This window comes from Canis lupus, chromosome 15 (genome assembly GCF_048164855.1).
Source record: "Canis lupus baileyi chromosome 15, mCanLup2.hap1, whole genome shotgun sequence".
NCBI lineage: Eukaryota > Metazoa > Chordata > Mammalia > Carnivora > Canidae > Canis > Canis lupus.
Window position 1 is genome coordinate 4,516,566 of NC_132852.1, and position 25,735 is coordinate 4,542,300.

General features: G+C 35.9%; 1 long non-coding RNA gene across 1 annotated transcript in view; it reads right to left on the bottom strand.

Moving 5' to 3' along the window:
* Positions 1-19,955: 19,955 nt before the first annotated feature.
* The window catches only part of LOC140604559 (uncharacterized), a 40,336-nt gene continuing 34,556 nt past the window's right edge, over positions 19,956-25,735 (bottom strand). The window contains exons 2-3 of the long non-coding RNA XR_012007370.1: positions 20,509-20,602; positions 19,956-20,099 (exon numbers count right to left, since the gene is read on the bottom strand). This is a non-coding gene — a long non-coding RNA (uncharacterized lncRNA). The remainder of the gene's footprint in view (positions 20,100-20,508; positions 20,603-25,735) is intronic.

The following is a 25,735-nucleotide window of genomic DNA, read 5'->3' on the forward strand; positions in this document are numbered from 1 at the left end:
CAATCCAGTATGAAAGGAGATTTGCTGGGAGATTGAATACAAATGAGGCCAAAGATGGAAGGTAGAGAGTTGAGTCATTTGTTTTCTTTCTCATGATTCTAATGCAATGGATCTCAACTCCAGCTGTGGATTGGAGCCACATGAGGGGATTATTTCCCCCCTACAAAAGCACTGTGCCTGGGCCCTCATTCCATAGATTCAGCATAGCCCTCCATGTGCACTTAAATGATTCATTCCTCTGGTGTGTCTTTTATTCATGATACATAAAAACTAATGACCTATCAGAAGAAACTGAAAATAACCATCAATGTGCATTCATTTAGCCAAAGTATGTATGTCCAGAGTATACCAGAGTTGGAGGGAGTGAAATAAGGCCTGTACAAGAAGGTATGTGCTCAGAATACCTACCAGCAGGTTTCTGAGAGACCACTCATACTCCCCAAGATTTCCCTGAGTGTTTCTGAATCTGCATTTGGGATCAGCCTTAGTTCATGTGACTTAAACACACATTAGCCCGTCCTCACTCTCTCCAACCAAAAAATACCAGATCTGCTCAAAGACCGTAGTCAGCCTGGAAAAAGGAAGGTGGGGGGCAGGTACAAATCCCCACCCCTGAGCTAAGGGATTAAAGAGTCATCATAGTAGGTTAGGGGAGGGTGCAACAATGCCAGGAAGGATTAACAGCAACAAAGAGGACTCTCTCTGGTTACCAAGTGTCCATCTCTTTCCTCAAAGCTCTGTCATGGACAGTGACGACCTTGGCTGGCAAGCCCTGTAACTGGGTGCTACAATTCCTGGACCATTGCCAGTAAGCACATCTGGGACCCAGGAGGAAAGGGAAGGTCTTGGATCTCAGCTCTGACATCCCAGATACTGCCATGATTGCCACTAGTCTGCCTCCAACCCAACTCCACTTCCAATTCCTGCCAGTTGACAATCTGGACTCAGCCCCACCGTTACTGAGAACATCCCACCAGCAGCCCTGCAGGAGGGCATTTTGCATCCTGACAGGACTAGGCAAAGTCAAGCAGACATGAGTATCCAAGATTCAAGGACCAGGCTCAGAAGTAGAGCTGTATTCCTCATTGTCACCATCACAGCTCCAGCTACAGAGGGCCTGCCCTGTGACATCCTCAAGCTAAGTACTCTATGTCCATTTACTCATGCAAGTATGGGAAGCAGTACTTAGTTCCAATATTCAGCAAGGCCACATCCACTGTGGGAGTGGCTATTTCTATAAAGTCTCCGGTACCCTCAGGCCCGCAAGGGAGCTTTGGAATGGGAGTAGCCATCTTTTCATTAATCTGTTTGGACTCTCTCACACTACTGTTAGATTTTGATGGTGGGGGTGGGCAGAGCTGCAGATATTACCCACAAGTCTGGTGACAGGTTGTAAGTGGGGTGACCTACAGGCCCTTGGAATATAGTACAGTCCAGTGAGGGGTTCAAAGGGGAGGGAATGAAGCCATGTAGAGCCATAAGGACCTTAGAAATGATCTGACCCAATCTTTCATTTCAGAGGTGGTTGTCCAGAATTACCCAAAATGTTGATGGCAGAGACAGGGTAAGAGCTCCAGAGCTCCAACCTATCAAACCAAGCTTTCTCTGGTGAATGCAGCACATGTGGTTTCCAAGGAAATTGGCCAGGTCCTCAACAAGAGCAAATCAGGGGGGTGGAGGAGAGGTTCCAGTGATGCAGGCAGACAAACCATAAAAGCCACAGGAAACAAGTGCTCAACTGGAGCCGTGACAGGAACAAATAGAAAGGACAGTGGCGTCAGAGGTGGCGTAAGGCTGCATGTAACTGTGATAAATGCACGCCCTCAGCAACGAGTGCTTTGGAAATTGAAAAGACGTCACTGGCATAGGTGGGTAGAAAGGAAGTTATTGGTTAAGTTTTATCCTACGGCTTGAAAGGCATGAACATGTCAGGTTCAGAAGGAAGATTAGGTTATGCGGTTGGGTGATATTAAGATATGCTACTCTGGTAATGGAATGAGACTTTAAAAATGGGAATGGTGGATGGTGTGCTTCAGTGCATTGTGTATACATAATTGCATATGGAGGCCTGATTTTTCTAAGCTGATACAAAAGCATGTTGAGTTTGCATTAGTGATGATTATTAACTTCCGGTTAGGTGGGATTTTGTGTGAGACGTATGCAAAGGAAGTTGAGGCAGTGACATGATATTTGATGAATATCATCACTATTCATTCATTCTTAAATATCTCTACATTTTTATATACAGCCAAAGATAACATTATGCATATAGAAAAATTTTCCCTTTGGTTGGAAGATTCATTCTTAACACTTTGCCACCTCAACAAAGGCCAACTGATTGTACTGCTAAGACTCAGCCATGTCCCTTCCCTCCGGATCCTGGCGCCTCTGCCCCAAGCCAAACCCTGTTAAGCTCTGAACTTCTATGGCAATAACCTCATAACTTGTCTTTTTTTCCTCCAGAAAAGCATAGTAAGAAGATAACACAAATTCCTAAGGGTCGATAGATTATATATTCCATATGTTGTAAGTGCAAGTCCTGTGTTACATGTTAAAAGCCATAGGAAAATTTCTGTTATAGTCTGGTGGAATTTTCAGAAATTGGTATTTCTCAGTGGGATGTTTCAAAGTCTGCTGTTAAGAAGCTTGGTAATTTTACCTGGCTTTCTTTTTATTCAGATTCATCAACCAGTTAGCCCAACCACAAATTTTTGTAAACTTACTCTTTCCCACTTTTCATTAGATAGCTTACATTCTACACACAGAATCCAATTTGCAGTTAACCTGAAAACCCAAGAAAACCAAGTAAGATTCACTTAATGAGGAAACACACTGCTCTTTCAGACTTAATTGTTTTTTTTTTCCCCTGGCCAAGATATATTTATTGCCATTTCCAGAATTACTCTTATAAGTATCTGGTTATCATAACCACAAAAGACAGCTTATTAGTTTCAACTGCTGGGTAAAAGCATGCAGCATTTTCAAGATTTCTGGTTTCACCCTTTTAACCCAAAGAATAACTATAAATAGATGGTAAAGTCTGGGATTTCCACTGCTAAGTGCTACTATAAATAGTTTTAAACATTTTCCCACTTCATGCTTTCTAAAGGAACATTCTCCACTTCCTTTCTTGGATAACCTCTGGGAATAAAGCACAATCGAATTCAGAATTTACTGAGGGAGTTTAACAAAACTCCTAATGAACCTATTAGCACTCAAAACAGTCTTCAGATACTGAAAAATCTGAAAAAGACTTCACAAATTAAATAGATATTTCTGAGAAATGTAATTTTTAATAACATTTTTAGTATCTATCTTCTCTTCATTACTTGAAGTTTTCTTCTAAAAATTAAAAGTAAGCCAAAACCTAAAAGTCACTTAACAGTTGTTATTTAACATAAATGAGATTTGTTCTAATTTTCTTGAGAACTTTGCTAGACTGGGAACTCTGGTGGCCACTAAGTGAAATAAATACATTTCTTTCAACTCTCCTCACACATTAACATCCAGAAAAAGAGATAAGAATTTGCTTCAGTGGTCAGTTGTCCAGACTACTTATCTTCTGTCTTCAAGAGAATTCACAGATTACCCTATAGAATACACACAAACATTCAAAATTCTCTGAAAAATCCCTACCATTAAATGCTTTCCCATGGCACACGCCTGTGACAGTCAGAGCAAAGACAGCAGTGCAGAATTCCCTCATCTCTCTAGAGATGCTTGCATTCTAGCAACCTCTGCTGGTGGTTATTTTTGACAGGAAAAAATAAAATAAAATAGCCAGTCTTCTAAATGGGAGGAAAATAAACCAAAATAAGAACAATGAAAATTGGTAACATTAGTAAAACTTAGGTTCCTCTTTTATATTTTATAAAAGGGGGGCAATGAGAGATAAAAAATTAATTAAAATTGTTTACGAGGAAGAAAGAAAAATACATTGAAATAAGTAAATATGGAAACACAATGTTCCAAAATTTTTGGGACACAGCAAAAATAGTTTTAAGATAGAAGTTTATAGTTATACAGGCCTACCTCAATAAACAAGAAAAACTTCAAACAATCTAACCTTATACCTAAATGAACTGGAAAAAGAACATAGCCAAAGTTAGAAGAAAATAAAGATCAGAGCAAAAACAGAGACCAAAAAGAAAAGACCAATAAAAATAAGAGTTGTTTCTTTAAAAAGATAAAATTTATAAGCCTTTCACAAAATTTTTTTTTCACCAAAAAAGGACTTGAAATCAGATATGAAAAACGGAACAACCGATACCACTGAATACAAATGATTTTAAAAGAATACTATAAAAAATTATACACCCACAAATTGGAAAACAGAAGAAATAAATTTCTCCAAACATACAATCTTCCAAAATTGAGTCAGGAAGAAATAGAGAATCTTGACTGGTTTCTAGTAATGAAATTGAATCGGTAATAAAAAATTTCCCCAAAGAACAAAACTCTAGGACCAAATGACTTGGTAGGTGAATTCTACCAAACATTTGAAGAAGAGTTAATACCTATTAACCTATTCTCAAACTATCTCAAAACATAGAAGAGAAAGAAAAGATAGAGGAAAACTTCCAGATTCATTTTACAAGACCAGCTTTTCTTGGATAATAAAACCAGATAAAAATATTACAAGAACAGGAAGATGATAGGCCACTATTCCTGATGAACATAAATGTAAAAAATCCTCTGCAAAAGATTAGCAAACCAAATTCAACAGTACATTAAGGGGATCATTCACTACAATTACTGCAATTTATCTAAGGTCACAAAGGTGGTGCAATATTCACAATCACCCCCATTAACAAGAAGGATAAAAATCTGATCATTGATAGATGCAGAAAAAGCATTTGACAAAATTCAGCACTTGTTTGTGATAACAACTCTCAACAAAGTGAGTTCAAAGGAACATACCTCAAAATAACAATGGCCATATGTGGAAAGACTCACAGTTAACATCCTGCTTAGGAGTGAAAAACTTAAAATCTTTTCCTCTAAGATCAGGAACAAGACAAGGATATCCACCCTCCCCAGTTTTATTTAACATAGTACTGGATGTCCTAGCTGCAGTAACCAAATAAAATGCTCCAAATTGTTAAGGAAATAGTAAAACTGTCACTATTTGCACAATACATGAAACTATATATAGAAAACTTTAAAGACAACTGATAAATGAATTCATTAATAGGATGAATTCATTAGTAGGATACAAAAATTAATATACAGAAATGTGCTGCATTTCTATACACTAATAATGAAGTGGCAAAAAGAAAAATTAAGAAATCACATTTACAATTGAATCAAAAAAAATAAAAGAAAAAAACCCAAAAAGAATAAAAAGACAGGAAGAAATTGAACCAAAGAAGTGAAAGATCTATACTCCAAAAGCCATAGAACATTAACAAAAGAACTTAAAGATGACACAAATGAAAAGATAAACCATTCTCATGGATTAGAAGATTATTGAAATGTCCATACTACCCAAAGCCATTTTCCCCAGAATAGAATAAATAAATCTAAATTTGTATGGCACCACAAAAGACCCTGAACAACCAAAGCAATCTTGAAAAGAAGAACAAAGCTGGATTATCACATTCTCAGATTTCATGATTTACTACAGAGCTACAGTAATCAAAACAGTATGGTACCAGCACAAAAATAGATAATTGAACAGGCTAGAGAGCTTAGAAACTCACACCTACATGGTAAATTAATCTACAACAAAGGAGACAAGAATATAAAATGAGAAAAAGGGTCCTTTCTGTACCTGGTGAAAGCAAAACTGGACAGCTATGTGCAAAAGAATGAAACTGGACCACTTCCTTACAATGTACAAAATAAACTCAAAATGGATCAAAGACCTACATGTGAGATCTGAAGCAATAAACCTTCCATAAGAAAATATATGCAATAATTTTGGGGGGCATCATGCTTAGCAACTTATTTGTGAATCAGTTTCCTCAGGCAAGGAAAACAAAAGCAAAAATAAATGATTGGTACTACAGCAAAATAAACTTTTTCATGGCAAAGCTAACCATCAGCAAAACAAAAAGGCAAACCAGTGGATGAGAGAAGATACTTGCAAAGGATATATCTGATAAGAGGTTAATATTCACTTATATAATATGTAATATCCACTTAAAATATGTAACGAACATATACAACTCAACACCAAAAAAAAAAAAAAAAAAAAAAGCCAAATAATAGCATGTTTTGGAGATGGTGGGAAAAACAAGGAACCCTTGTGCCCTGTTGATAGAGATGCAAATTTGTGTGACTATTGTGGAAAACAGTATGGAGGTTGCCCAGAAAATTAAAAATAGAAATACCATATGATCCAGTAATTCTACTACTAGGAATTTACCCCCACAAAATGAAAACACTAATTTGAAAAGTTATATGCCCTCCTATGTTTGCTGCAGCATTATTTACAATGACTATGATATGGAAGTAATTCAAGTAATTATTGATAGATCAATGGATAGATAAAAGTGTTTTATACCTATATATGTGTATTAGCCACAAAAAAAAAAAAAACTAAGATTTTGTCACTTGTGACAACCTGGAGGATTCTAGAATATATTATGAGAAGAGAAATAAGACAGAGAAAGAAATTATTTCACTGAGGGTCACTGGAGAGGAAGATGGTGAGGGGATGGAGAAACTCGGTGGTGAACATTAAGGAGGGCACGTGATGTAATGGGCACTGGGTGTAATAGAAGACTGATGTCTCACTGACCTCAACCTCTGAAACCAATAATACATTTATATTATTTAAATTCAATTAATATATAAAAGTAAAACTGTACCTGCCTAAAATTAAAATGAAAAAACAATACTGCATGATTTCATTTACATGTGGAATCTAAACAAAATAAATGAACAAAATTTACATTTAGGTCTCTGACCTATTTTGAGTTCATATTTGTATAAAGGAAGGGTCCTTTTTTTTTTTTTTTTTTGCATAAGGATATCCAGTTTTACTGGCACTTTTAATGGAAAGACTGTCTTTTCCCTGTTAGTCTTGCCCCCCTTGTCAAAAGAGTATCAAGAGTTCTCTATATATACACAACCTCTTATTTCTGGGATTTCTATTGTATTCCATTCATTTGAAGGTCTGTCCTTATGCCGGTACCACACTGTTTTGGTTACTAAGAGTTTTGAAATCAGGAGATGTAAGTATTCCAACTTTGTTCTTTTTCGAAATTGTTTTGGCTATTCAGGGTCTTTGAGATTTCCCCATGAATTTCAGGATGGGCTTTTCTGGTTTGTTTTGTTTCAGTTGGTTTGGTTTTTAGATGCCATTGGATTTTGAGAAAGGTCGCATTGGAATACATAAATCACTTTGGGAAGTATGGTCATCTTAGCATCATGTTCAGTCTTCCTATCCATGAACATGTGCTCTCTTTACATTTGTGTCTTTTTCTTTTCTTTTTTTTTAAGTTTCAGTGTCCAAGTCCTTTGCCTTACTGCTTACATTTATTTTTTTAAGTTTATCATAAATGGAATTGTTTTCTTAATTTCCATTTTCTTTTCATTTTTAATGTATATAAATGCAACCAATTCTTTTTCTTTTTCTTTTTCTTTTTTATACAGGTTGTTGACATATCCTGCTACTTTGGTTTATTAGTTCTAAGAATTTTTTGTCTACTCTTTAGTGTAACTATCAGATTTTGCTCCATATATTTTGATACTCTTTTAGGTCTTCTTGAATTGACCATTTATCAATATATAGCTGATTTTTAGTTGTAAATTTTCCCCCTTCTGAACTATTTTAATAGATTAATAAGCCCACTCAAGATTTTTTTTTGATCAGTGCCTGCATATTGCATTTCCCATACTTTTAACTTGACCACTGTCACTTATTTACTTAAAGTAGGTTGTTTGTAGACAGAAATAAAGCCTTGTTTTGCGGGATCCCTGGGTGGCTCAGTGGTTTAGCGCCACCTTCAGCCCAGGGTGTGATCCTGGAGTCCTGGGATCAAGTCCCGCATCAGGCTTCCTGCATGGAGCCTGCTTCTCCCTCTGCCTGTGTCTCTGCCTCTCGCTCTATGTGTCTCTCATGAATAAATAAATAAAATCTTAAAAAAAAATAAAGCCTTGTTTTTAAATCCAGTCTGAACTATACAATAGAATATTACTTAGACATCAAAAAGAATGAAATCGTGCCATTTGCAATGATGTGGATGGACCTAGAGGGTACTATGCTAAGCAAAATAAGTCAGAGAAAGACAAATACCATATGATTTCACTCATGTGGAATCTAAGACACAAAACAGATGAACACAGGGGAAGGGAAGGAAAAAGGAAAATGAGAATTGAGAGGGAGGCACATCATGAGACACAACTCTAGGAAACCAACAGAATTGCTGGAGGGGAGGGGTTTGGAGGAAAGAATAATTGGGTGGTGGAGATTAAGGAGGACACCCGATGTAATGAGCACTGGGTATTATATGCAACTGATTAATCACAAAGTTCTACCTCTGAAGCTAATAAAAACATGGGGAAAAATTAAAAATAAATCCAGTCTGAAAATTTATCTTTTGCTGGATATGCTTAGACATTCACATTTAATGCTATGGATATGGTTGATTTTAAGCTAAGCATTTTGTCTATTTGCCCTGTTTATTTTTATTGTCTTTCCTGCCTTTAAAAATGTTTTACTTGAATATTAATTACTATCCTATTAATTTTTTTTATTGTCTTTCATTGCATTTTTTTACTGGTAGCTTGAAGTATTACATTATATTTTCCTGTATAGTCCAGTTACAGTTAATTTCTCCTTTTAAGTAAAACATGAAGTTTTACAATCATTCAGTTTCCTGAATGGTTCCCTTTATTGCTATATTAGCGTATGTATTACAACTACATACATATTGATTACCTCACTATATAATGCTACATTTTTTGCTTTAAACTATCATGTGTATTTTAAGCAGCTAAAAGGAGAAATAAAGTTTATATTTATCCAGATAGTTCTAACTTCTCCTGCTTTTCATTCCTGAAGTTCTAAGTTTCTCTTAGGATATCTTTTAGTGCAGGTGTGCTGGTGTCAAACTCTTTTCTTTCATTTAAAAATATATTTTGTCTTTATTTTCGAAGGACATTTTTGATGCATATAGAATTCTGTATTAATAGCCTTGTTTTTCTTTCAGTACTTTAAAGATGTTCCACTGTCTTCTGCCCATTATGGTTTCAGATGTGAAATCTTCAATAATTGAAGTTTTTCTTCTATATGTAATTGTTGCTTTTATTTAGTACTCTCATAGATAGCCTTTTTCTCTTATTTTCTCTTTTTCTCAGTCCAACTGTTTCTATCCATCTTCCTTTCTTCCCCTTCCCTCTCCATCCACTTCTCCTCTCCCTGTCCCTCCCTGTTTATTCCTTTTGCAATTCATATGCCTTGGCAAGGTTTTCTTTGAGTTTACCCTGATTAAGCTTTATTGAGGTTCCTCCCCCCAACTGGTAAGTTTTAAGCATGCCATTTCCCCCCCCTCAAATAGTGCAGAAAAACTAATCTTTCTCTTCTTCTAGAACTCTGATGACATAAGTGTTAGAACTTGTAACCATCCCATAGGTCCCTGAGGTTCTGTTAATTCTGTTTTAAATCTTTGTTCTTTCTATAATTCATATTGGATAATTTCTATTGATCATTTTCTGTAGTCCTTGTTGTCTCCATACTGCTATTGAGCCCATCCAGTTAGTCCTTAAATATTTTTTGTATTACATTGTATTTTTCAGTCCCAAAATATTTTGTTCAGTTTTAAAATAGAAACTATTTCTTTGTTGAGACTTATTTCTTTTTTGTGTATTTCAAGCCTGGTTATAATAGCTCCTTAAAGATTTTGCCTGCTAATGCCAATATCTGAGTCATCTCATTGTTGTCATTTGTTGATTCTCCTTCCCTGGAGAAATGGTCATATTTTCCTGGTTCTTTTAGTCTCAAGTAATTATTATATTCCGAACATACTAAGAATTGTGTTATGAAGCTCTGGGTACTGTTGAAGTGTTTTAGGATTCTAATTCTTGTTGCTCCTTTCAGCAGGCAATCAGACTGGTTACGTTGAGACTCAAAGTTCCTTTCAGTCTTCTGTGTCATGTTTCCTACCACAGAATTCAGTTTTCTGAGGCTTTTCTATTCTCAGGTCTGTTTGTGTACTTTCACAGATCTCAATGAACTTGGGACTTGTGCAGATTCACACACATATTTAGGAGATACATTTTTCCAGTGTCTTTTTTCCTGGATTTCCCTGAAGTTGTTGGACTCCCCAGGGCCTTTTCTCCCTCACTTCTGACCATAAAGATAATTCCTCTTGGATGTCAGGTGCCTAGATCACCACCACAGGACTGTATTTCTGCAAGTGACTTGCCTACGTGCTTAATCTAAGAAAATAACAGATTTCTAATCCCCCCACACTCTAGCTCACAGGGGCAATTTACCTTGTTTCTCCAACCAAAAAACAGAGTTTCTCATAGAGATTTTGCTCTTTTGCATCTACTGTGTATTTCTGCAACCACAGGTTGCCAGGCCACCCTCAGGTGAAAGTCTGGAGATTAAGAAAAACATTCCTGAACACTCACTCACTTGTACTCGTCATGTTTGAAGTTTTAAATTCTCTCCCATTTGTCTACTGTTAACTTTTCAGTCTTTAGTTAGTTGCAACTTGTTTTCTCTTCAGAAATGTTAGCGGTGATCCATGAGACAGTTAAATGCTAACAAATGCTTATTGAATGAAAAGTCAAGTCTAGTCTGTCTCTTACTGGAATGTCAGCTTCATAAAAACATGGATTGTGTGTCTGTCTTCTCCAGTGTGATGCTAGTAGTGATTTGTCCAGTGTGGTACGATATTGGGCAAAGAATGAATAAGAAAATATTGATGTGATTAAGAAATGAGAATTTAACCTATAATATGTATAGGGCACTTAAATGTGAGATGATGTAAGAATGATGGATTTTCTGCCTAAAGAGATTAATGGTGAATCTTTGCAAAAATGGCAGGTTTTGGAAGATAAAAGTGGAAGGACTTTGCAATTGTAATATTGAATAATAAATACAGTAATAAGGCTCTTGGCAGACAGAACAAGTCTGAAAGTAATATAGTATCCAGAAAACAATAGAAATTGGCATGGGTTTCCAAAAGAGGGGGGAAAACCACAATCATTTAACAAGCTAGGCCTTGAGTTTTGATAAGAAAAATAGTAATACTCTGTGGTATAGAAAATGAAGGAAGAGAGGAAGCTTATTGTTCTCTCTGAACAATACATAATGAAAGGCTTAAAAGCCAGAGACAATGGGAACTATCCTTTCTAACTGTTCCATAAGGGATCAGTATTTGTCCAAATGAAGCTATCAGAAAGACACTCAGAAGCAGGATAATAAAATGGTCACGGGTCAAGGCAAGTGACACTTATCTAGGGCCATCAGTACAGAAGGAATGGCATTATATAGAATGGCTGTTGACATCTCTTGGCAGATGATGAAGGGAACTATCATGGGGATTCTCTAGCAGAACAGAAGACTGATTGATGCTCAGTCACAAATAGCCATATCTCATTCAAATGCTGTGTCTCCAGTGACAGTGTGCTCATTACAGGAATAAAAGGAATACTACCAAAATGTGTATCATTTGACAGAAAAAGAACAATGTGTTTAAATGACAAATTATTGGAGTAGAGATTAGAGAAATGGCATGCTTGAATCTTAATAGTCTTATTTCAGAACTTTTAAAGTGATTTACAAGGAAAAACTTCTGAAAAATAATTTTCCAACATTAGTTTTAAAACATGAAAATCCACAAAAACTGAACAATATTGTCACCAATTCTGGCAAATTTGAGCATTACTGGGTTATAGGTATAAAGAAAAATAGGTCCCAAGTGGGCAAAGCAAAGAGGGAGACGCACCACGGTGACAACAATAATAAACTATGAAATATTACCAGTTACTCCCAAAGAAAGTTGGGGGGGAAAAAACACTTTTCCATCTCTAGTGACCTAGCTGACCAATTGGAGGAATCTTAAAGCCTGAACTTTTTTTTTGCAAATTAGTAACTTGTAATCAAATATTCAAATGTAATTTTTCCCCATTGGGTATGTTATAATAAAAGTGAAGTTAAGGTGCAGAGAAAGAAATCAGAATGCTCACTTTAAAGTCAGTTTATCTGTCAAGATAAACAGAAGCTTGGGAAGTCAAATTTAAATATGCACTTAAAATATTATTGATTTATCCTGTACATAAGAACACAAGGCCAAATGCAGACAGAGTTTAAGAGTGGAAGTAACTTAGAGTGGCCTGGACTCTTGTGTAGCTTGATCCCAGCATCGCCATTTCCTAGCCAAGTTAATCTGAGCAGACTCAGGATTTGTGGGGCTCAATTCCCTCATCTTTAAGATTCCAACAGTCCTTCTTGGCTCCTCTTATGGTAAATTTTGGCTAAGTGGGGTATTTTTCCTTCTACTATAAAAATAGAAGGATGCATTTTCACACACATGCAGATAACACAGCTTTTATCGTACACTAGGAGACTCTATAGTAGATAACTGGCTCTGCAACCCAACTACCATTAGAAAGAAGAGCTAGAGACCCATTATTCTAAAAAGTTGTCATTCTTAATAGGTACCATTCAACTTCCAACTTATAACGGATTTTAGGTACTAATCACATAGAGCAAGTCAGCTTAGTATGTTATCCAAGTATATAAAGTATATTTTATATCAAGTATAAAGAACTAGCTTCCTCTAGAAATGTACGAAGCTACTTTATTCAAAGCTGGGCATTCAAAAGCAATTAGACCATATAACCAAAAGCTGGTAAGAGAATTGGTAAACATTATTTAAATTAATGACAAAACCCCCAAAATGTCAAGCAAAATGTAATGTGGTGCTCTGGATTGGATCCTGAACCAGAACAAGGACATTAGTGGGGGTGAAATCCAAATTAAGTCTAGATTTTAGTTCATAGCAATTCACTAGGGTTAATCTATTAATTTTGGCAAACATACCATTATGAAAGATTATGAAAGACAAAACTTGGTGAAGGGTATTCAAGGATCACTTGCATTATATATATCACAATTTTAAAAATCCCGAATTATTCTAAAATGAAAGCACTTATTTTTAAAGTCTTGAGAAAAAAAAATTACAAAAGAAGTTTATCTTGGAGGCAGTCCAACATGCTGACATAAGAATATCCTGCACTTCCTCCTCCCATGATCACATAAAATCTATAGCTATATATTGAATAATTCTACCCAAAAAACACTTGAAAACTAGCTGAGCAGCTCCTTCACATTGGCAACCACAAGAAGGCCCATTTCATGGCAGTGGAAAAGCCAAGATCTCAAACCCCACCATGAACCCCATAAACTCCACCCCGGGCATGGCGATCCACAATCAGGAGCAAACTCACAAACCCAGAGCTCCTCCTTAAGGAGAGAAAGTGTTTTACCCCACATCAGACACTTCAGTTTCTAAGACCAGCCCCTAAGAGGGAAGCCCCCTAACATCTGCCTTTAACAATCAATGAGTCTTGCATTTATGAAACTTAAAGTCTCTAATGAACCGAGAAACTGCATTTACAGGGCTTGTGCTCAGACTCACTTATTCCTGGACTCAGCACAAAAGCAGACATTTGAAAAGCCCCAGAATACATGTGCAAGAGATTATATTCCTAAATTTAATGCATCAGCCAGTGGAGCAGGGGCCTATTAGGATACTTGCCAGGGATGAAGGTGCTAGCAGGCACTATTCTTTGTCCTCTCTCCTGCTACAGCATCACTTTCTTTTTCTTGGCAGGTGCCATCTTTACCTTCCAACTGATGAGCACCACATTTATGTTCTCTCTCTGCCTCGACAATGCCGGCCAGCGTGATTTTATCAAGTGACAGCTCTTATTTTGAGTGCCATTGTTCTTGCAGCTGCAGCACAGAAGACACCCACTGATTACCTGGCTCTGGAGCCCAATGCAGGGGGCTGGGGTGTAGTTTGTGTTCCTGAGACACAAGGAACTGTAAAAAAAAAAGAAAAAGCATCAGAGACGGTTCTTGGCAGTCCCTAGCACACCAGGGACACTGCAGAGACAGCAGACTGAAACACACCTCTGTCTTTCTTAGAGTTGCTTGTCCAGGAGCTGTGGACTGAAGGGTAGGCTTCTGGTCTGCAACACATACAGGGGCCCAGAGAGTCCCTCTCAGGAAATAGAGGCTGGTATACACTACCTTTGTGATCTCCCTCTGCCTTCCTCCAGCTTGAAAATATCTCCCCCAAAAAGAGTTTATACCTTTGTCTGGTACCTCAACTTTTGCAGCTGCTGCCAGAGCGTACCTCTAAATCACCAGGCTCCAGCAGCATTTATGCTCACAGGTCCCATAGGACTATAACCAATGTAGAAAGAGTTTTTAAACGTCTGCCACACTCAGCATGGCAAGAGGCAACAAACCCAGGAACTCAATCTTTCTGTGAAAGAAGCCTGTTAGCTTATCAAGCAGAAGGCTGAGGGGCAGGATTCTTAAACATGTGTTTAATCTAAGTGCTCACTGTAGATCTTTCCAGAGAACTCTGACAGTGGGTACTATTTTCTTATTCTTTTGCTGCCATACAAGTATCACTCTAAAGAGAACACTTTTATAGATCTGGTTCCCTAGTTTTTAATGCCTGGTGCTCTGCTTTTGTGGCTGCCAAACCAGGGGATGCCTCGTGATTCCCTGGGTCTGTTGGCCAAGGGAGCTTGTGGTGTTCCTAGGTCTCTAATGATTCTAACAGACAGACAATTTTGGGCCATCCATCGCCCCCAGAGAGTACCACACAGAGAGTAACAGAACCTGCCCCCTGCTCCCAGACTTTCTGTGAAGGAGACCTCTTTGCTTATTCTGGAGCTTCAGCTAAAGGGACAGGCTTCAGGTTTACCATATATCTAGAGTCTACAGTTCTTATAAGGAAGCACGAACCAAGGAATACTATCTTTGCACCTTCCCTCTCCCTCACTGCAGATTTCTGGTAACTCAACCAGTGCCCCAATTTTTGCAACTGTTGACCAGGGGATACTTCTAGATCACCTGTTCCTGAGGTCACAAGGATTTAAAGTCGTACTGCCAAAGAACTGCATACATTTTCACAGTTTAAAAGCTGCTGCATAAATAAATAAATAAATAAATAAATAAATAAATAAATAAATAAATAAAGCTGCTGCCTGTACTATGTTAAATAACAGTGGTGAGAGTAAACATTCTATCATTTTCCTGACCATGGAGAAAAAGCTCTGTTTTTCCCCCATTGAGAATGGTATTATCTGTAGGTTTTTCATATATGGTCTTTATTAGGTTGAGTTGTGTTCCCTCTAAACCTACTATATTGAGGATTCTTTTTTTAAATCATCAGTGAATGTTGTACTTTGTCAAATCCTTTTTTTTTTGCATCTATTGAAATGATCATATGATTCCTAACCTTTCTTCTATCAATGTAGTGTATCATGTTGATTGGTTTGCAAATATTGAAACACTGTTGCAACTCAGGAATAAAATCCCTTGATTGTAGCGAATGATTTTTTTAAATGTATTCTTGGATTCCGTTTGCTAATATTTTATTGAGATTTTTTACACCCATGTGCATCAGGAAAATTGGCCTGTAGTTCCTTTATAGTGTAGTTTATCTGGTTTTGGTGGTGCTGGCCTCAGAGAATGAATTTGGAAGTTTTCTCACATTTCTATTTTTTGAAATAGTTTGAAAAGAATAGGTATTAACTTTTCTTTAAATGTTTCATATAATTCACCTGTGATGCCATCTGGTCCTTGACTTTTGTTTGTTGGGAGTTTTTTGATTACTAATTCAATGTCTTTGCTGGATATCAGTCTGTTCAAGTTTTCTATCTCTTCCTGTTTTAGTAGTTCATATGTTTCTAGGAATTTATCCATTTCTTCCAGGTTGTCCAATTTGTTGGAATATGGTTTTTCATATCAATAAGTCAACAAAAAGAAATAAAAGGCAACCACATTGGTAAGGAAAAAATCAAATTTTCACTATTCAGAGATGACATGATACTCTAAGTAAAACCAGAAAGACTCCAACAAGAAACTGCTAGAACTGATAAACGATTTCATTTCATTTTGGATGCAAAAACCAATATACTTAAATCTGTTGCATTTCTAAAGACAAATAATAAGTGGCAGAAAGAGAAATTAAGGAATCAATTCCATTTAAAATTGCACCGAAACCAATAAGATGCCTTGGAATAAACCTAACCAAAGAGGTGAAAGACCTGTACTCTGAAAACAATACAACACTGAAGAAATTGAAGATGACACAATAAAAATGGAAAAACATCCTCTGCTCATGGATTGAAGAAACAAATATTGTTAACTTGTCTATGCTATTCAAAACAATCTACACATTTAATGCAACCCCCTATAAAAATAACAGCATTTTTCACAAAGCTAGAACAACCCTGAAAATTTGTATAGAACCACAAAAGACCCTGAATAGACAAAGCAACTTTAATAAAAGCTGAACTGGAGGCATCACAATTCCTGACGTCAAGTTACATTACAAAGCTGTAGTGTTCAAAACGGGTTGGTACTGGCACAAAAATGGACACATAGATCAATAGAACAAAATAGAAAACCCAGCAATGAATCCACAGCCAGTGCTGTCATCCTCTTCCTTCTCCTTTGGATCCTCTGCCAAACCTGATGCATGGACTCAGATGGGACCATCACCCCACAAAGTGGCTGCTGTCCTGCCACATCCAGTAGGAAGACTGCATCCCTCCAAAGGGTCCCTTGCCATAGGCAGGGCAACCCTCACCTCTCTGCATGCCTGCAAACATTCACAACTTGCCTAATAGCCAGCCAAACTTGGGGCTATCCCTGACGCCTCATATGCCCTGGCAGATGCAGACCTTCCTCTCAGCTAGCCACTCCAGGGGCCAGCCCCACCCACCAGTTTGCCTGAGCAGTCACAGGGGAGACCGGTGGAGTGCCTGGTTCTGGTAACTCGGGAAGATTGCGCTCCTGGGTGCCACCAGATTCACTTAACACAAGACCACACTTTCAAGACCCAACAAAATAGGTGATCTACCTAACACAGAGAAACAAACACAGATAGACAAAATGAGGTGGCAGAGAAATCTATTCCAATGGAAAGACAGAAACTCAGAAAAAGAACTAAGTGAAATGGAGATAAACAATGAACCTGATAAAGAGTTCAAAGTAAAGGTCATAGAAGATGCTCACTGAATCCAAAAATGGATGAATGACAGTGAGAGTTTTGACCAAGAGATCAAAAATATAAAAAAAGAAACAGTATTGAATAACTGAAATGAAAAACACAATCTCAAAGACATGGTAATAGAAATCATCCTAGCTGAACAGCAAAAAGAAAAAAATTAATAATTTAAAAGACCTCTGAGATAATGCTAATATTGCATTATAGGAATTTCAGAAGGCCAAAAGAGAGAAAGGGGCAGAAAACTTAATTTCTGAAACTTCTCTAACCTGTAAAAGAAAACAGATATTCAGGTCCAGGAAACAGAGATCCCCAAACAAAATAAACCCAAAGAAATCCACACTAAGACAATATAGTAACTAAAATTTCAAAAATTAAAGATAGGGAGTCTTAAAAGCAGCAAAAGGAAAAAAACTAGTTATATATATGGTATCACCCATAAAGCTTCAGGCCAGAATGGAATGGCAAAATATATTCAAAGAATTAAAAAGGAAAACATCTAAAACTAAGAATACTCTAATTGGCAAGGTTATCATTCAGAATTGAAAGAGAAAGATTTTTCCAGACAAACAAAAGTTAAGTGAGTTCATCACCACTAAATTGGTCTTATAAGAAATGCTAGTCTTCTTTAGCAGAAAAGGCCATAACAAATATTATAATATCAAATATACAGGAAGGTAGCAAAAAAATGGTGTTTTTAGAATATATTTGACATTAAGCAGTTATCAACTTAAAATATACCACTATATACACCATGTATTATAAATAATCCTCATGGTAACCACAAGCCCAAACCCTATAATACTCAAAAATAAAGTGAAAGGAATATTAACACTAAATTTATCAAATAACAGAATAAGAGCAAGACAATAAAGGAATAGATCACTGCAAAAACAACCAGAAAACAGGGTCAAAATAGCAAGGAGTACATACCTATCAGCCAGCTTTACTGACTGATTACTTTAAAGGTAAATCAACTAAATGCTCCAATCAAAAGATAGAAGAGACTAAATGGCTAAAAAACAAGTCCCATCCATATCCTGCCTACAAGAATTCACATAATAACTAAAAACACATCTAGTTTGGAAGTGAAAAATAAGATTCCAAGTAGATGAAATTTTTAAAAGCTGGGGTAGCAATACTTATGGGGGGGGGCAGATTTTAGAGCAAAGACTGTAGCAAGAGACAAACAAGGGCATTACATAACAAAGGTATCAATACCACAGGAATATATAGCAATTGTAAATATCTATATATCCAACATAGAAGCACCTAAATATGTAAAGCAAATATTAAATAAATTTATAGTAATTCAGTAATAGGAGGGAACTTTAACACTCCATTTACTTTAATGGGCAGTTGGTACAAAAAAAAAATTCAATAAGGAAGCATTGGCCTTAAACAACACATTAGACCATATGGAATTAACAGGTATACACAGAACATTCCATCCAAACAATGCAGAATATATATACATCACATAGAATGTTCTCCAGGATAGACCACATGTTAAGCAACCCAAAAGGTCTCAATAAATCAAAGAGATTTAAGTGATACCAAGCATCTTTACTGACCATAATGATATGAAACTAGAAATTAATTCCTGGGGGGAAAAACTGGAAGAACAAAGAGATTACTTCATAACATGCTACTGAACAACCAATATGCCAATGAAAAGAAAAAAAAAAAAAGAAAAATCAAAAAATACCTTGAGACAAATAAAAATGGAAATATTATTCTAAAATCTTTGGAACACAGTAAAGCAGTTTTAAGAGTGAGCTACACAGCAATACAGGCCTAGCTAAAGAAGAAAAAATAAACAAAAATGGTTCAATACCCACAAATCAGCATGATACAACAGATTAACGAGATGAAAGATAAAATTGTATTATTTCAATAAATGCAGAAAATGCATTTGACATCCATTCATGATAAAAATCAACAAAGCCTATATAAAGGGAATATACCCCAACATAATAAGGCCATGTATTATAACATGATACTTCATAGTAAAAAGTTAAAAGCTTTTCCTTTAAGACATAGAGCAATACAAAAATGCCTACTCTTGCCTTTTTTATTCAACACAGTACTAGGAGTCCTACCAAAAGCAGTCAGGCAAGAGTAAGACATAAATGCACCCAAATTGGTAAGGAAGAAGTAAATTGGTCACTATTTGCAGATGACATGAAACTATATACGAAACTCTAAAGACTCCACAAAAAAAAAATCTTAGAATAAGTAAATTTCAGGATTCAGAATTAATATACAGAAATCTGTTGTTTCTTTTTTTTTAATAAATTTATTTTTTATTGGTGTTCAATTTACCAACACAGAATAACACCCAGTGCTCATCCCGTCAAGTGCCCCCCTCAGTGCCCGTCACCCAGTCACCCCCATCCCCCGCCCTCCTCCCCCTCCACCACCCCTAGTTCGTTTCCCAGGGTTAGGAGTCTTTATGTTCTGTCTCCCGTCCTGATATTTCCCACACATTTCTTCTCCCTTCCCTTATATTCCCTTTCACTATTATTTATATTCCCCAAATGAATGAGAACATACACTGTTTGTCCTTCTCTGACTGACTTACTTCCCTCAGCATAATACCCTCCAGTTCCATCCACGTTGAAGCAAATGGTGGGTATTTGTTGTTTCTAATGGCTGAGTAATATTCCATTGTATACATAAACCACATCTTCTTTATCCATCATCTTTCGATGGACACCGAGGCTCCTTCCACAGTTTGGCTATTGTGGACATTGCTACTATAAACATCGGGGTGCAGGTGTCCCAGCGTTTCATTGCATCTGAATCTTTGGGGTAAATCCCCAACAGTGCAATTGCTGGGTCGTAGGGCAGGTTTATTTTTAATCTGTTGTGTTTCTATACACCAACAATAAACCATCAAAAAGAGAAGTGAACAATCCCATTAACAAATGCATCAAAAAGAATATCTAAAAATAAATTTAACAAAGAAATTTAAAGACCTGTATACCAAACACTACAAGATACTGATGAAAGATATTAGGAAAGTCAAAAAATAGAAACAGTGCATGGTCACAAACTGTAAGAGTTAATATTGCTAAAATGTCAATACCATGCAAATAACTGTGGGTACCCCTGCTTTCTGAAAATTTGTATTACCATATATTCATCTCAATAGATGCAGAAAAAGCATTTGACAAAATAAGCCCTTCATTAAGGATAAAAAAGCCCTCAACAAAGTGGGGTTAGAAGGAACATAACTCAATAGTAAAGGTCATATTTGAAATAACCACAATTAACATCATACCTAGTGGTGAGAAACTAGAGATTTTCCTCTAAGATCAGGAACAATGTAATATAGTCCACTCTCTCCATTTTTATTCAGCATAGTCCTAGAAATCCTAGCCGCAGCAATAAGACAAGAAAAAGAAGTAAAGACATCACAATTGGTAAGGAACAAGTAAAAATTATTTGCAGTTGATATGATACTATATTTAGACACCCTAAAGACTCCACCGACAACTATTAGAATAAATTCAATAAAATTGCAGAATAAAAATTAATATACAAAAATCAGTTGTATTTTTATATGCTAATGACCAAGTATCTGAAAGAAGAACTATGAACACTATTCCATTTACAATTGCATAAGAATAAAATACCTAGAAATATATTTAATCAATGGAATAAAAGACCTGTACTCCAAAAACTACTATGCATTGATGAAAGAAACTAAAGATGATGCAAATAAATGGAAAATATACAATGCTCATGGGTTGGAAGAATTAATGCTAAAATGTCCATGTTACCCAAAGCCATCTACAGATTGAACACAATCTCTACAAAATACCAACAGCATTTTTTTTTTTACAAAAGTGGAACAATTCTAAAATTTGGATGGATCCACAAGAGACCCTGAATATAGCTAATGCAATCTTAAGAATAACAAAGCTAGAGATATTGTGGTCCAGATTTCAAACTATATTAACAAACTATAGTAATCAAAATAGTGTATACTGGCACAAAAACAGGAACCTTAATTAACTGAACAGAATAGAGAACTAAGCAATACCCCACACTTGTATAGTCAGTCTACGATGAAGAAGATAATAACATACAATGGGGAAAGACAGACTCCTCATTCTCCTCATTAAATGGTGCAGGGACAACTGGACAGCTACATGTGAAAGAATAAAGTTGGACCACTTTCTTAGATCAAATGCAAAAATGAAGTCATAATGAATTGAAGACCTAAACATAAGACTTGAAACCATAAAACTCCCAAAAGAAAACAAAGGCAGTAAATTCATGGACTTCTGTCTTAGCGATTTTTTTATATCTTTTGAGGCAAGGACAACAAAGACAAAAAACACACAATTTGTCCTATAACAAAGAAAAAGCTTTTGTGGATAGGAAACCATTAACCAAATGAAAAGGCAATCTACTGAATGGAAGAATGTATTTGCAAATTATATATGTGATAAAAGGTTAATATGAAAAATATTCAAAGAATTCATACAACTCAACACTAAAAAAGCAAACAATCCGATTTAAAAATGGGCAGAAAACATGAATAGATAATTCTCCAAAGAGACACAGGAAAAGATGCTTAACATCACTAATCATCAAGGAAATATAGATCAAAACCGCAGTAAGATATCACCTCACACCTGCCAGAATGGCTAGTATCAAAGTGAAAAGAATTAACAAGTGTTGGCCAGGATATGGAGAAAAGAAAACTGCCATGCACTGTTGGTGGGATTGCAAATTGGTGCAGTCACTATTGAGGAATCACTCTTTCTCAAAAAAATTAAAAATAGAAATATTATACTATCTAAAAGTTCTACCTTTCAGGTATATATTTAAAGAAAATGAAAACACTAATTGAAGATGTACAGGACCCTATGTTCATTGAATCTTTTTTTTTTTTTTTTTTACAATCACCACAATATGAAAGCAAACTAAGTATCCACCAATAGATGAATGGATAAAGATGTGGTCTATATACACACAATTGAATTTTTACCCAGCCATAAAAATATTGTAATCTTGTTATTTGCAGCAATAGGGATGAACCTAGAAGGTATAACATGTTACTATCTGAAGTAAGTCAGAGAAATACCTTGTGATTTCACATACGTGGAATCAAGACAACAAAACAAGTGAATCAAACAAAAACAGAAACAGACTCATAAATACAGAGAATAAACTTGTGGCTTCCAAAGTGGGTGGTGACAGGAGCTTGGTCAAAATCTTTCAAGGGGATTGAGGGGTACAAACTTTTAGTTATAAAATAAGCCCCAGGGATGTACAGTACAGCATGGGGAATATAGTCAAGAGGATTGTAATAGTGATGTGTGACAGATGGGAACCAGACATTGTGATCACTTCATAAAGTACATACATGTCAAACCAGCATGTTGTACACCTTAAATTAATGTTTCATGTCAGCCATACTTCAATAAAAATATCATAATCACCTTAATATCTGCAGAAAAAAACTTGAACAATTTAACACTCATTCACAATAAAAACTCTCAGCCAACTGAGTATAGAGGGAACATACTTCAACATAATAGAAAAGCCATATATGACAAGTGCATGGCTAACATTATACTGGATGGTGAAGAAAGCTTTCCCAAGAGCAGTTACAAATCAGGACCATCTCTTGTCATTTTTATTCAATATAGTACTAGAAGTCACAGCCAGAGCAATTAGGCAAAAAAATAAAATAAAATAAAATAAAATAAAATAAAATAAAATAAATAACTAAAATATATATAGATAGATCACACTCAAATTAGAATGGAAAAAGTAGTTAACATTTTCAGATGACATATTATAAATAAAAAACTAAGTACTCCACCAAATAACTGTTTGAGGGACACCTGTGCAGCTCAGTGGTTGGGCGCCTGCCTTTGGCTCAGGCTGGGATCCTGGGATCTGGGATCAAGTCCCACATCAGGCTCCCTGCAGGAAGCCTGCTTCTCCCTCTGCCTGTTTTTCTGCCTCTGTGTGTGTCTCTCATGAAAAAAAATAATAAATCTTAAAAAAATTAACTGCTTAAATTAATAAACGAATTCAGTTGAGTTGCAGGATACTAAATCAATAAACAACACCCCCTTGCATTTATATGCACTAATAACGAAGTATCAGAAAGAAACTGAGAAAACAATCCCACTTTTAATTGCATAAAGAATATCTAAGAATAAATTTAATCAAGGGACTGAAAGACCTGTACATTGATTACTATATTAATGAAAGAAATTGAAGACAAATAAATTTAAAGATATTTCTTACTTACAAATTGGAGGAATTAACAATCAACAGATATAGGTCTATATAATTGCTATCAGAATTCCAAAGGCAATTTCCACATAAATAGAAAAAAAAATCCTAAAATCTCTATGAAACAACAAACGACCCCAAACAGCCAAAACAATCTTGAGAAAGAACAAAGCTGGAGGCATTATATGCCCTGATTTCAGACACTATTACAAAGCTATAGTAATCAAAACAGTATGGTGTTGGCATAAGAAAACACACAAAGATCAATGAAACAGAATTGAGAGCCAAGAAATAAATTCACACATGTGCAGTCAATTAACTTACAACAAAGGAGCCAAAAATATAAATGCGGAAATAATCTCTTCAATAAGTGGTGCTGGGAAAACTGAATAGCCACATACAAAAGAATAAAACTAGACCATGATATTGGTTTATACACAAAAATTCAAAAAGGATTAATAGTTTGAATATAAGAATTGAAACTGTAAAACATGAGGGTAAGCTCCCTGACATCATTCTTGGCAATGATTTTTTTGGAGCAGACAACAAAAGCAAAAACAAGAGGGACTATATCAAACTAAAAAGCTTCTTCGTGGTAAAGGAAAGCAACAAAGTGAAAAAACGCTCTACAGAATGAGAGAAATAGTCGCAAATTGTATCACATAAAAGATTAATATTTAAGATACATAAGGAAGTTGTACAACTCAATAGCAAAAAAATAACAATATGATTATGAAAATGTACAGGGGAACTAAATAGATATTTTTCCTAAAGATATACAGATGAAAAAATAAATAAAGATATACAGATGGCCGACAAATGCATGAAAAGATGCACATCATTACTAACCATCAGGGAAATGCAAACCAAAACCATAATAGCTACCATCTCATTAACAGATATTATTGAAAAAAAAAAACAGCTAATCACCTGTTAGAATGAATATTATTCAAAACAAACAAGATAACGTGTAGGCAAGGATGTGGAATGAAGGTAATAGTTTGTACTATTGGTAGAAATATAAATTGGTGTAGTCACGATGAAAAATAGCATTGAAATCTCCCAAAAAAATTATAAATTGAACTACAATGCGATCCAGCAATCCCAATCCTGGGTATTCACCCAGTGAAAATGAACACACTAACCTGAAAAGATCTATGCATTCTCATAGTCATTGCAGCATTAGTAGCAGCCACGATATGGGGGGACTGTATCCACTGACCGATGAACGGACAATGAAGATGTGAGTATATTATTCAGTCATAAAAAAATGAAATCTTGCCACGTGTGACAATCTTGAGGGCATGTGCTGAATGAAATAAGTGGAGACAAATTCTATACGAGCTCACTTATGTGCTGTATCTAAAAACAAAGAATTCAACTCAGAACAGATTGGTGGTTGTCAGAAATGGAGCACAGATGGTGGGGGAAATGGGTGAACCGGTACAAACTGAGTTATAAAAGTTATGGAGGTGTAATGGCCAACATAGAGACTATAGTTAATAGTATTACATCGCATATTTGCTGTTACGCAAAGAGAGCTTTAAATTCTCAACACAAGAAAAAACTGAACTATGTAAGGTGATAGATGTTAAATGGACTTGTTGTGGTGATTTTACAATGTCTACAGATATGAAATCATTACATTATACACATAAAACACCTGGAAATAAATTTAACCAAGGAGGTGAAAGACCTGTATTCTGAAAACCACAACACATTGATGTAAACAGCTCAAGATGACAAAAATGGGGGTGGAAGAATTTGTGCTGGTAACTGTACACGCTACCCAAAGCCATCTACAGATTCAATGCAATCCTTATCAATTTTTTAGTGACATTGTCCACTTAAGTATGACAATCCTGAAATTTGCGCAAAACCGCAAAAGATCCCAAACAGCTGAAATAGTCTTATGAAAAAGGAGCAAAGCTGGAGGCATCATGTTCCCAGATTTGAAACTGCTAAGTTATAATAATCAAAATGGTGTGATATTGACATAAAAATGGATCTGTCAATGGAAGAGAATATACCGAGTCCAGAAATAAGCCTATGCGTACATTGTTAAGTTATGAGCTAGGAGTCAAAAATATACATTAGGGAAAGGACAGTGTCTTCAATAAATGGTATTGGAAAAAGTGGACAGCCATGTGCAAAAGAATAAATCTGGACCACTATATTGCTTAAATTCAAGTTAATTCAAATTAATTCAAAATGGGTTAATAACTTGAATGTAAGACCCGAAACCA